The 15,099-nt window shown below is 32.6% G+C and overlaps 1 protein-coding gene across 5 annotated transcripts in view; it reads left to right on the forward strand.

Annotated features, from left to right (window-relative positions):
• LOC128224659 (carbonic anhydrase 2-like) overlaps positions 1–15,099 on the forward strand; it is a 42,609-nt gene that overhangs the window by 1,492 nt on the left and 26,018 nt on the right. The window contains exon 2 of one of the 5 annotated variants that reach the window (XM_052934600.1): positions 5,327–5,349. The exons of 1 other annotated variant lie outside the window; for it this stretch is intronic. The gene's annotated coding sequence lies outside the window, so the exon portion shown is untranslated. Of the gene's footprint in view, positions 1–5,326; positions 5,350–10,262; positions 10,349–10,475; positions 10,495–15,058; positions 15,097–15,099 lie in introns of those variants that run through there. 3 more of the 5 variants (XM_052934597.1, XM_052934601.1, XM_052934599.1) reach the window with 3 other exon arrangements.

Raw genomic sequence — 15,099 nt, forward strand, 5'->3', positions numbered from 1 at the left:
TTTTAGCTGAGCATATTCTGAATAGCTTAAACTTATAAAGTCCCAGTATGTTTTAGTTATGTAAACATATCGAAATGTTTGTATATAAAATAAGATATTTTAAACTTTTTAATATTTCCTAATCCCAAAGATAATAAAAAAATATCATTTATTGCAATATCGAAAATATCTTCTAAATTAAGCGCACAAAACGTCACTACAAAGTTTGCATATCACGTATCTTTCCTAAAAGCCCAGTAAAATAACAATGTAAACTTATCAACGTTTATCCAAATAACTTCTCTTAACCGATTTTAGCATTATTTAACCCTAGGAAAATAACAAATACATTAATCGCAATTTAAAGCATGCAACAATACCGAAAGTACATGTATATTTTAAATTTAGCTATCTCATTAACATACAGCGAGTGAGAAGTCGAGTTATTCATTATTTTCACTCTTTTCTGTTTGATAAAGCATCGTGTGGACCTATTGGATTTCATCAAAGATATTTTTAGCCTTTATCATAATCATTTATCCAATTTCGTTTCGTTTTGTTCCTTTATTTGTCTATCTTATTGTTTAATACTAAAACACACTAGGACTTTAATTGGTGAACAGGTATTGACAGAACGCGAATAACTTCACGAAATTTGCATACCACGTGACTTTATTAAATGCTCAGTGTGTTTTAGCAATGCAAACTTATCAAATGTTTGTATATTCAGATGACTTCTCTTAACCTTTTTGATTTTTTTTAACCCATAAAAATAACGAATGCATTTATCACAATTACAATCGTGCAACAAAACAAAACATATATTCTAAAATTAGCACCCACGTATCTACTTTGTTAGCATATAAAGAGTAACAGTAAAAAAGTAACATTGCCAATATTCTGTTTAATAAACCGCGGGGTTTTATCAGACATTATCTGAGCCTTTTCACAAACGCACTGTTAACAGTTTCCCTCTAACTATTTGACACTAAAACATAATGGGACTTTAACTGTTAAAGCGGTATTAACTTATTTATTATGACACTTACGAAATCGTTGGCGCTAATATTTCCTAAATCTGATGTCTGGTAGACTTTAGTTAGCAAATAATGGTTTCTGTTTTCCTTTTCATTAACGTCATGTACCATGCAAAAGTTGGCGGAAACCAAATCTACACCGTAAATGAATACGAACATTTATATAGAGTACCATTTAGGTCACAAGTCCACTTCAGCTAGTTTTGACATTTCAAAGAGAGTTGCCACTCTTTGTTCAAATGGCAACTTGTACCTCTACTTTGAAAGTGGTACCGTTGCACCTATTTTTAAAGTAAAACCGGTGCAAATCCATGCCACAAATGGCACCGGTTCATCTCTATGTTTTAAGTGGCCCAAGTTCAAGTCCATGTTCAAAGTGGCACCAATACACCTCTACAGTCAAACGTGCGGATATACCTCTATGTTTAAAGTGACAACGGTGTTCCACTATGTTTTAAGAGGCAACGGTGCACCACTATGTTTAAAGAGGCACCGGCGCACCTCTATGTTTAAAGTGGCACCGGCGCACCTCTATATTAAAAGTGGCACCGGCGCACCTCTGTATCCAAGTGGCACCGGTGCACCTCTATATTCCGGAGGTGCACCGAAGCCCTTCTATGTTCAAGATGTAATCCGGTGCACCTCTATATTCAGAGTGACACCAGTGTACCTCTCTGTTTAAAATGGCACCAGTGCATCTCTTTGATCAAAATGGCACGGTGCACTTCTATGTTCAATGTGGCAATGATGCACCTCTTTATTCAACGTGGAACTGGTGCAACTCTATAGTCAAAGATGCACCGCTGCACCTTTTTGTTCAAAACGGAAACGATGCACTTCTATGTTAAAAATGACACCGGTGCATCTCTATCGTAAAATTGGCTACGGTGCACCTCTATGTTCAAATAGGGAACTGTGCACATCTATATTAAAAGAGGCATCGGTACATCTCTATCTGATGTGACAGCGCTGCACATCAGTATCCAAAGTGGCGCCGGTGCTCATTTATATCGACACTATTGTCGGCATTATGTCATTTCGTCTAAAGGGTACCTCATATCATTGGTACAAAAGTGATTACTTGTGTTGTTATATTTGATGCAATTACAACACTATCGGGTGTCTGGTATGTTTTCCAGTAGTTATCGTTGTCTGGTTGGCATTCCACTAGTTAGAGCTAGTCACGGTTGATTGTTTCTCAATATTCAGAATTTGTATGAACATAATGCTTTGAGCTTTGATGTTACTTGTTAGCGTAGGAAAGTTTAAAGCATCTTTCTTATTGTGTACCTTAATTGCACGCATTTATGTTTTAAACTGTGATAAGGATTGCTAGCTGTGAACACACATTTCTCATTCTAGCACCCCCATTCTACGAAGATTTGTTTTTCTCGTAGACATAATTATATTTCATTTCAATAGTTTTTTCTGTTTATTTGATATGTTTATCCACTGCGGCTCAGTTTCAACGTAGCCACAGTTCATGTACATAATATGTGACAATTATGAGGATTAATTTCATTTCAAAAGATTTTTAACTTGATTTATTCATTCAATTCTCAGCAGTTTCACAGCTGTCAGTGTTCAGGTCATTTTGTCGCATATACAGTTAGGAGCATATATTTTATTTCAAAAGTATATTTATCTTTCTCCTTTATATGTTTATCCACTTCAACCCAGTTTTAAAGTGGTCACTGTTCGGGCCATTTACATAACATGCAAAGTTATCAGATCAAAATGTTTACTTGTCGTATTGTTAAATATAATTAACTTGCTATTAATCAAATAAAAGCTCTGCTGTGGGCCTCGTTGTTTTTCTGTAAAACTGGAAATTTGTTTTAACATAGAAATTTATTGAGTTACTAAAAACGGATCCTTAAAATAAATGTTTGCTAAAATAGGCTGTGCGAATTGACAAAAGCTTAAAAACTATAATAAAAATCCAAATATGAACCACGGTTGAACGTCAACTTTAGTTTGAAGCATTTCAGACTTTGTTTGGATAAGGTAATTTATGATATTTTATTTAAAATGGAAAGCCATTTAAATCTTGTTTGAATTTATGAGTTGCCGAAGCGAATTGTTTTGAACAACTAATATAAATAGGCAACACTATAAATCAGTGTTTCTGGGTCATTAAACTTGAAAGAGTCAAGTATTTTATGTTTTATCTCCGTACTGGATGCATGTTTTTACGCCAGGATATTCATTCATTCGTTTATATGAATTACTTTCTTAAAATAAATTTTAAAAATCAAATAAAATATTGCAAATATCTGAAAAAAATAAAGAACTATTGAAACTAACGAGAAAAATGTGCATGTAATTCGAAAAACGTTTACCCTTGGATACTAACCAACTTACATGTAACGCCATAAGTAATTTCTTGCATATCTATCCTGTACCAAAACACTAACCCATGGATATGAGACCGCTGACCTGTGACGTCAAAAGTAATTACTTGTATATCTATCCTGTACCAAACATTTACCCATGGATATGGCACAACTGACCTGTAACGCTATACGTTATTACTTAAATATTTATCCTGTACCAAAATGGATACGAGACCGCTGACATGTGACATAATAATGATTACTTGTATATCTATCCTGTACCAATCAATAACCCATGGATACGCTACAGCTGACCTATAACGCCTTAGGTAATTACTTGTATACCTATTCTGTACCAAGACATTTAAGCATGGATAGGCTACAGCTAATATATAACACCATAAAAAGTAACTTGTATATTTATCCTGTACCAAGACATTTACCCATTAAAATGCAACATGAAACTTATAACGCGATAAGAAGTAGCTTGTATACCTAACCATTTACCCATGGATATGCGACCGCTAACCTGTAACGCCATAAGTTATTACTTGTATAACTATCGTGTAATAAACATTTACCCATGGATATGGGACAACCAACCTGTAACGCTATTCGTTATTACTTGAATATCTACCCTATACCAAAACATTTTTACCCCTGGATATGCGACAGCTAACCTGTAAAGACATATTAAGTATTTACTAGTGTATCCATCCTGTACCAAATAATTAACCCATGGATATTCGACTGCTTACCTGTGACGCCATAAGCAAGTACTTGTATATCTATCCTGTACCAAAACATTTACCCATGGATATGAGACAGCTTACTTGTTACGACATAAGTAATTACTTGTATTTCTATCCTGTGCCAAAACATTAACCCATGGATATGAGACCTCTGACCTGTAAAGGCTTAAGTTATTACTTGTATATCTATCCTGTACTAAAACATTTAGGCATGGATACGCTACAGCTAACATATAACGCCATAAGAAGTAACCTGTATATCTGTACTGTGCCAAAACATTTATTCATTATTATGCAACATGAAACTTATAACGCCATAAGAAGAAACTGGTATATCTATCCTGTACCAGGTCATCAATCCAAATAGATGTCACAGGTAACCCGTAAAACCATCATTAACTACTTGTATATCTACTCTGTACCAGAACAATTACCCATGAATATGCAACATGTAACCTATAACGCCATTGGAAATATCTTGTATATCTATCCTGTACCAAAACAGAAACCAATGGAGATGCGACAGCTAACTTGTAACGCCATAAGTAATTATTCGTATATCTATCCTGTACTAAAATGCGCAATTAAACAGTCATAAAGCTTTTTTTAAGAACATTATTTCCGCAACAGATGCAGATATAAATTGTAACATATCAGTTTTAAATGAGATGAAGTTTTGGTGGCGGCCTGATTTTGTTCCAAATTCAGATGCGAACACACGTTGCTAATAGTAAAAATTCACCATGGAGCTATAATGGCAACATCAACTTATAATAAGAAGTATGTTCTTAATTATATTATCTACATAATAGGTGTTGATTAATGGACCAATAAAGATAAGGGAAATAGCATTTACCTTCAGACTTCTAAAGAACTGTTTTTAAAAAGACTGTGGAATTTTGAAAAAAAAAAATATGCAAAAGAATATCGTCAAAACAAACTTTGAAAGAGTAATACAAAGATTATTTACACAAAGCTGAGCAACATTAACCAACATCAAATCATCGTTACATACCGATGCGATTCTCAAAATTGTATAGATTATTGAACAAACTACTTTGGAACGTGTTTGATGGTATCTATTAAGTTTAATACTTTCTCCATGTACGGATGTAGACAGTTTAGGACATTGTTGAATTTGATTAAGTTTGACAATATAGTGACAGTATCAGTATTTTGCGAATGCCTGCAAACTGTCTTCATAATGGTCAACCTTTTGCAGACTAAAGGAGCCCAATGTGTTTGGTAAGCAGCATTTTATTTTACTTTCTCATATACAAACAGGCAATTTATCCTCATTTCTAATGCAAATGCAGTCCTTTCTTTTTGAATAAAATTATAATTTCAAAGATTAAACTAATTTTTATTCCGAACTGTCCTATTTATTTCTAGAAAACGTAATGTGGCTTTGTATGAATTTGTAATTTTTTTTGAAGATTTCTCGTACGCTTCCTTTTAGTTCTGTCTTTATAGCTTACAGACATTAAAACAAAATATCACTTTTTCTGGAAGATGTTCTTGAACTTTCGGTACAGTTTTAGGTCTTAATAAACAATTTTGTGTCTCTAATAAAGCTTTGCGATACTCAAACAAATTATATCCGTTCTTTCTATGCCACTCACTATTCCTCTTTTTAGAGCACCTTTGTGTGTACGGTACATGAGCCACTTCGGTCATCCTGCCGGTTTTTTTTAATTAAATGTAAAAAATAATATAATATGTACTAAAGTCTGGGTATGGAAAGGGGCGCAAGAGAGTGTCTTAAATTGTGAAAGCAATTTTGAACAATGTGACTCCGCCGCAAATAACAGTATGAAGAGAACATTTAATGGAACTTGGCGTTTGTTATTTTGTAATTATATTTTATACCTGTTAAATGGGTAACATCATTCAAAGTATCACATTTTCCCGCACATTTGTCTAATTTATTTATTTTCAGTGACAAAGAAAATTGCGATCACTGTTACCCAACTAGCCCTTTCACTTTTAGCTACTACATGTAATTGACTTTCAAAATCAAATTAGACTAGACTTTAGAAACCCGAGCAATTAAATATAATTGCAGCTTAGCAAACACTTATTCATTGTTGCGGATCAGAGTTTCCAAAGTGAATGCCATAACGTTTGCTGAATAAATAGAACGAAAATGCGTTATTAAAACAGCATGTCGCCAACGTGACTATTTAAATAAATTGGCCTTTCCGGCTTAATATTTCTATCTGTAGTTAAACTACTTCTTTATACCAATTGCGGTACTAGATTATGAAAAAATAATTGTTAGTTTCTCAGGCGCTTTTTTCCATAACGGGGAGGTATTGCGTATTTTAATGTTATTTATAATATCTCGCCCATATGACAACTAACTAATAAACCACCATCTTTTAAAGGTGTTTTAAAAGTATTAAAAAAATGAAACAACTTAATTCAAACCTGTAATGCGTGTTTTATAAATGCATTCATCACGTGCTTTACTTTATTACCGATATACTTTATTTCCGGTTAAATATAACCATCACGTATATTTCTATGCAGCACATATGTAATATAACACATTTAATGGAAACAATAATTGTTTAATTTGTTAAGGGTACATATACAATTTAAGAGAAAAGCGCATTATTTCCTCTTGATTTCATAAAACATTTCTAAAATGTTCATCATTTTCTGTATTTTAACAGGAAATGACGCTATGAACATATTACAAATTAATTATTTCATCTAACCGGATGTTATGGGGCTTTAAACGAAAACGATTGCGATAAAAATATTTTGTTTTAAATTCTTCCTGTAACTACATTTTTGCAATGCATGTAATTATAGAAATGTATTGATTTGTTAGTTTATGTTATTTGTCCTATCATCACCGCAGGTCAAAGAGAACTATCCATTTGATTTTGTTTACTCTGTATACATTAAATTTGTTTATGTTTATTATTATTACTCAATAAGAAAAGCGACATATAGTCAGGTTATAAAAGATGTTTAGTAGGCCTATTTTTTTGTATTCGTAATTGATAACAAATGTACATATATATTGTCATAGAAATCAATGTGGTTTGAAGAGGGCCTATAATGGAAAAACAAGCTGCTGCAAAGAACAATAATGTACATGATATTGTAATGATTATATCCTTGTTAGGTTGCCAGCATTTGTTTACTTCATAAAAACAATCATTTGGCCTAGTTAGTTTCTTGAATTATTGATTTCTTTTGGATGTTTTAGAATAAAACTCGGGTTTGGGTAAATGTCCCCCAAGAAATTTGTAAAAATAAAGTTCTTGACGTAGACGAAGGGGAAGGATCTACTTAAGCGATAACATCTTCAGCATCAGCCAAAGTATTATTTGCTGTTAACGATCGTAATCCAACAAACTGTATCTTAATCGCCCTTGCAAGCTGGCATATAACAGATAAGACATGCATCTCTGTTTCAATAAATCTCTTTATAGAGATAGAAATAAGATAAGGTGTTGGAGGGAGATTAAGTTTTGTTTTTTCAAGATTAACTGCATGAATGGTGAAGGCTGTGTCACAATGCTACTCAAGCCAGGGTTCGTTTGGGTCTGTGTTCATGTAGAATTATTCTAAAACTAAAAACAGATACAAATCATTCCCGAAAGCAATAAGTGTAGAAATTGACCAAGATTGAATAATATTAGGGACCTTTTTATAACTGCTACTGAACAGTCTAAAAACGAAACTGAAACTGAACCCAATAGACAAGCGAGAAAGGTTGGAAAGTTAACTTAAAGTCACGACGTTTTACATTATCAAAACGTGAAAATGACAACTGTTTAAAGTGTCGCTCTTTCCGTTGCGGTTAAATATAGACACTAATCAAGACGGATATTTTCATTCTTTATTTTTTTATGTTTCCGAAAGACATTTAGAATCTTATGATAAACAACGATGAATAGGACGGAATGATGCATTTGTGATTACTCATTAACTTAGACACATTTATAGCAATTTTCTTGCCAATATAAACAACATCTTGTTCAGGAAGAGATTAGTGCAATCAACTTGTGCTAACCTGTATTGAATGCCCAGTGCAGTAGATAATATAAACTGTAACTAGCCTGTCAGGAATACACAAATAAGTGATAGTCAAAGTAAAATAATTATCATTGTTAGAACAAGCGATTTCTGCTAACCTGAATCAATATCCAGGTTCAATAGATAATAAAAACTAAAACTAGCTTGTCCAGAATATGTTACACAACTAAGTGCTCAACCTAGGTCAAATAATATTCAATGTTAGAATTGTAAATTACTGCAAACGCTTTCATTTATTGAATAGGCCGCAATCCGAAGCCATTGGAGTAAGAGAAATAACACAAATCATATTCAATGCATGTAGTAAAACAATACCATTTTTCATTTTGTATACGAGCTTTCTGCAAAAAATATTTAAGTGATTAGTTATTAGCTTTATGTCTTATTTTTTCATTCTTCGGTAGCAGTTAAATGCACTTGACAATACAATTGATGAAGGTGCTGTTATAAATCTTAAATCGTGCAAGCACTCGTTCTCTTAATACAAACATCAAGCGTCCCTTTCGTTCAATTTTTATATCCTTTATACATAATCGTAAGAGTTAAAAACCTTAGCGAATGAAGAAAAAGAGAGAATGTGAAACTAATATACATATATGCAAGCCGCCTTTTTATTTAGATTAACCGGCAGTTCATAGCTGTTTTATACCTTATTATGGAAGGACGACTTTTGGAAGTTATTTAAATAAAAAATTGCCAAAAATCTATAGAGGGTACATAGAGAAAAATCGCGCAAGGTATTACGTAATTTTTGAAGACACACACTTTTTTAATTCCCTAAATTACAAATATGGTCAATTACCCGTGAACATAAAGTTAACATAAAGTATCAATTTACAAGTGAAAACAATTGGCCATGTTGTCATTATGTTAGTTTATGTTATGTTAACTTGTTTCACTGGTGCGAACTGGAATGCCACATTAAAAATGTTCATTTAAATATATGCGATGCTATTTCATTTGTTTAACTCTGTATAATTTAGCAATACACTCGGCTAGGCAAATCCACTTTGAATTTTAGAATGCAAAACATGTTTAAGATAATAAACTGAAAATATCGACTGTCTTTGTCCGTGCATGAGCTATTGTGAGCATCTACTTCATTAGAACTTTGACAAAATGTCAATATAAAACTGAGATTCTTTAAGTTTATAAAACTTCGTTATCTATACAACAATTTTTACTGATATTACAATATGTTAGAATACGGAAATATTTCGCGCTAAATTCTAAGTAAATCTAATATTTCATACTTTACAGTGAATTTGATACTTTGAGGTGAAACATAATTTTTGTGCTTGCACTTGTTATATTAATTCTAGTCATGAAAACGCGATTGCATTCCTTCCTGTTCTAAAAAGTAAGACAATACCGAGGCTGTTTTGAGTTCATTTTCCCGTCAATCTGGCATATCTACCCGTTAATTATCACCAAGCTTGCCCGCTTATCAGCGACAGCGGTCAAGGTCAAAGATTATAGAACATATATTGTACATATAAATGTTGAATCAGTTTGAATGTTAAACTAAAGGATATTATACAATTTTATACTTGAAGTAAGTATCTTTAATAATAAAACATCAAATTATAATCAAATCAAATTATAAGACATAAGTGATAAGTTTAAGTTCAATGGAAAACACTAACAGGAATTGCATTATCATCATCATCATCATCATCATCATCATCATCATCATCGTCGTTGTCGTGATCATCATCATTATGATCATCATCATGAATTTCATCATCATCATCATCATCATCATCATCATCATCATCATTTTTGGTGGATGAAGCTATAAAAGATTCTGAGTCAAATTGTAATAATGATGATTGTAAGTATTGAAGTCGTATTCGTTGGAATTCACAACCAAAACTACAACTAAAATACGGCGTGGTGCAGCTTAAATTCATTTTCTATTTTTACAAAAAGATTCTTTTATAATACCATATTTATTATGTGTCTCATATTCTGTATCTAATACTGTTTGTACAATTAAAATACATATTAGTATTTCATTAAACACAGAATACGGGCTTAAATAACTCAATTAGTGTTAAAGCATTGAACGTCTTTATCGCTAGCGCTTTACATACAGTAGTCGATACACTAGCACAGCCATTTCAATTCTATTGTGGTAGTATGCACAGTGGTTTGATCTTTTGTTAGGACAAAAAAAGTCTTAGGGGTGAGTTTTTGTGTGACATTTGTTTCCTTTATTAAGTTTAACTTATGAATACATTCGCTTTAAATTTAAAAGTGTGGAAATAGTGAGCATTATTTTGTAAATTGCGTTGCAACCCAGTGCGAATATCAGTTGGTTGAAGTTGAAAAGTACGTTGCATGATTTTCTTTTGAATTATTAATAATGATTGCATGTTTATTGTATTATACCTACATACTACATAGATCGCTTTGAGTGAACATTCGTTATTGTATCCAGTGAACATATGTTATAATTGCCAGATATATTACCATACTTATGTCCACTCTAGTCGAGCCATGATAATGATAATAATGATGACGTTAAAGGTGATGGTGATGAGTTTTTATTTGTGTGGACTTATTTTTAATTTAAATTGTTATTAACATTAACCCCTTAATGATTTTCGGAAAATATTTGAACCATTAATAATGTATGCATTTGGTCTATTTTAGAACAAAATGCTGCTACAAAGTCTACTTTACATATTTTATTTGAGTGTTTTATTCCATGCTTAGTAGTGAGCAATTGTTTACTTGATGTGATATTAAACATATGTCCTGTTTACTTTTTTGAGAATATCGAGTGGTTACAACTTTACTCACAAGGCAAATTATATCGGGTTTCGTTTATTTGCGCTCTCAAAACAATTTGTTTCTTTTGTTAAAGATAAAACCCACTTATCAAATTTCTTCATTTAATTTAAGTTCTTCATTTAAGTTGTTTAAATTTTGCAAAATGAATTATAGTCAAAACAAGCTACAAGTTTGTCGATGCAAAGACGTATACAAACGTTAGGGCTACAACCTCTGGACATTTACCCCTTCATTAAAACCGAAATTTAAAAGGTTTAAAATGTTGGCCTATTTTTTGCCGGTATCCCAAGAAAAAATATCAATTTCAAGTCCTATATGGTGCATTTTGAGAATATTTTATCCTTTTTTTTCTCCGATATAGGTGTAAGCTTGGATGATTTAAAGGGGGGATGATTTAAAGGGGGGGGGATTGGCACCGGGTGCGCCCTTCCCCTTAATTTGCTAGTGATATACATACCAAACATGCAACGGAATATATTAATAAGCAAGTTTTAGCATTACCACTATTAAACAATTAATGGAAAAGGAGTTCACTTGGGTTAGATCTAGTTTATGAGTACTCAACCTAGCACTTGCCTCACCACTTAGTAATAATTGCAAGTTTAAAAGTATAAGCTTAACCAACCTGAAAAAAACACAGAAGAAATAAACTTATAAAGTTACTTCAAGTACTGACCGACAGGATACAAAAATCCTGAAAAATAATGAATCAAGTCAGATAAACACAATGCGGCATTTTGCGACAAGTTCCGTCACTACTTGCAGTTTATGTTCATCTTGCACTCACAATTTTCCCAACCTTGGGCATCTCGCAAGATTAGAATTTGTTGTTCATATTGTAGATGCTTGTGGGGTAGTTTAAACTATCTTTGTATATGATTGTACTTAAAAAGTTATACAATGGGCTGATTGGGTGAAAATATGGCACGTCTTCGCTCGCCTGTCCCTTCAAAATAGCTATGAAAAAAGTCAGCGTTCATATAAATTATTGCTTAATAAAAGCATTTAATAATATGAACTTTATGGTTACATTAATACATTTGTGTATGTACAATGTATACTGAATACAAATAGTTTGTTGCACCACTCAGTACAGAAAATATTGCAGCAATTGGTCGAATCACAAACAACGGAATATTACTTTGCTGACAGTTGTGGTTTTAGTCCAGGGTATTAAAACCAGATGCCACACGCTTTCTTGAAGCAAGGTCTATTTCTTAATCTCAATTGTTATTTGTTTATACATATTCTCAAGGCTTAATTATCAATTGGTTGTATTCTGTGAAACGCAGCTGCAAGATCTTGTTTTAACAAGGAAACACTTTTATAAGCAATTAGATTGATATGTAAACAGTAAGAATTACATACCAGTATCTCTAATAGTGCAATTGCTACAACAGAAACAATTTCAGCAGCGATATTCTCACAGCGATATTGTTTATTGTTATACCCCACGTACAAAGGTACATGTAGTCACATATAGGTATTCCGTAAGGTAAAATATAAAAATTCTCACGGCACATTGCTCAATGGCCAAACTCAAACAATCAAGGAAAAACCTGACAACAGATTACTTACATATTATTGACTTGTAAACGACTACCAACTTTGCTCAAAGTCGCTTATTTGTCAAGAGTCCCTAGTTGCGCTATACGACCTCTATAGACTTGATCGACCTTTTCTCGTTGATATCGGGTATGTTCCTAACTTGTGCGTTATTTTCCAAGTATCATTGATATGTTTTAAACACCTGATTTGTTTAAACTGAGGTATCGTGTTTGTTCGAATTACACATGCTGTCAATCGGAATATTTTACATCTAACAGAACCTCGGATGCAAATGAACTACAATGAATAATTTTCATTTAACTACACTGCAAATAATTATCGAGCTTGTAATTTCATTTTTGCAATTAAGCCAAAGAACTTCCTCTAATGAATCTTAATTATTTATGCAATAACACTGGCAATCAATTTGAACTTATTTATATAAATCACGCGTTAAAGCACTAATATCTATTATCATAGTCATTATAATTATTATTATTACTATTATTATTATTATTATTAATGTATTTTACAAACTACTTCTGCTAATGAATCGGCATACATGCGTGGTTGTTTCCAAAGGAAAATGGACGAGTTGTTCCGATCGACATGCTGTAGGCAACCTGTATAGGAGGTGATAACAATATCATTATCGTTTAAAGAGTATCGAAAAAAATGTAGATCTTCTTTACGTCATGTTCAATATCGATGTGTTGACCGCATTTAAAGGTGTGGGTTTGTTTTGCATTGTGGTTAAGCATATTTTGTTTGTAAGTGCTGCAGATGTTTTAATACTTATTATAGTAGTACAATGAAAAAAAATGTCATTTTATGTTAGATAGGTTTTGGGAACATATACTTATAATATTGCTATCGGGAAGTTCTATAATATTTATATTTGCAAAGCATACTTGTTGTGCTGGCAGCTCAATCTCGAACGTTAACAGCTAGCAATAGATTACTTAACCATGCTATGGAAGCTCATCACAGAGTAAACTCATTGCAGGGCAGCTCATTACTGCTCATAACAGGACAGCTCATTACAGCGCATTACAGCTCATTACAGGACAGCTCATTACAGAGTAAGCTCAGTAAAGAGTAAGCTCATTACAGGACAACTCATTATAGAGTAAGCTCATTACTGAGTAAGCTCATTACAGAGACAGGTATCGACTGCTTATTTTAATTTAGACATTGTTTAAAATTACGCGAATCATGAATATGAAATAAAATATATTCTGTATCCTTCAGCTGTTGGAAGCTGAGCGATATGATATTTTGAAACAAAAAAATGATATAATCATAAATAGTTGAAGAAAGTTTAGCTTTTTGAATTATATTGACCGACAAAATCTAAAGAAGACCAAAATGTAAAGTCATAGAAATATAAAAACAAACAAAAACAAATCCTAACAAATATGTTGAAAAGGAGAAGATCCGTTGATAGAATAAATCTTAGTTTAAAGACGCCGGAATTTCAAAAGGTTGGCAATGAATTTCAGTTCCGGTGATAAACATATAATTTGTTTAATGATCATTGTTTGTTCCAATTTGTTAAAGGCAGACATGCTATATAACGTTTTTTGCGTTGATATTAAGCCAACTGTGAGTTCTGCAAATGTTGCCATTATATAGATATAAAAGTTATCTTTGATAGCATGTTTACTTTTGTGAATGCTTTATAAACATGGAGCAAACAGTAATTCAATCACAAGAACAGCCGTTAAACCGATTTTTGACTTTGTTTCATTATAAGTTTACTTCAACTTATGCAGGTGCATGTAACGGTATTAAAACGATAATAAATCGATTGCTATTATGCTTATACATAATGTTTCGCTACTCTAAGTGATAACATACAGTCACCAATTTGTCTGTCTGTTCGTCTAGCTATGCGTCCATCCGTGTGTCATTTTGTTCGTCATATCCTTGTCCGGAAAACATTTTAAACACTACTAAAGGGATTGAAAAACACTAAGTGTATACATTGTTGGCAATTAGAGGAAGTGCAGCGCATATTCATTAAGTTATCTCCCCATTTACATCTTTTTCATAATTGGCGCCAAATCTTGGAAAATACTAAACGTATTGAAATAAAACTTCAGATTTAGAATTATTGCAATCAAAGAAAGGGAAAACTAACAAGAATTGCATCATCATCATCATCATCATCATCATCATCATCATCATTTTGGGCGGATGAGGTCATCAAAGATGATGAGGCAAATTGTAATAATGATGATCATTAGTATTGAAGTTGTATTCGTTTGAAATCATTACCAAAGCTTAAACTAAAAAACGGCGTGATAATGCATAAATACATTTTCTGTTCTTACAAATTTTTTTTTTTATAATACCATATTTATTCCGTGTTTTATATTCTGTATTTGATACTGTTTGTACAATATTAGACATATTGGTATTTAATTATATCCATAGAATACGGGCTAAAATAACTCAATTGTTAAAGCAACGTCCTTATCGCTAGCTCTATACATACAGTAGTCGATACCCTGCCCAGCCATTTCAACTCTATTGTGGCAGTGTGCACAGTGGTTTGATATTTTGCTAGGACAAAGAAGTCTTTGGGTG

Source organism: Mya arenaria, chromosome 17 (assembly GCF_026914265.1).
Source record: "Mya arenaria isolate MELC-2E11 chromosome 17, ASM2691426v1".
Lineage (NCBI taxonomy): Eukaryota > Metazoa > Mollusca > Bivalvia > Myida > Myidae > Mya > Mya arenaria.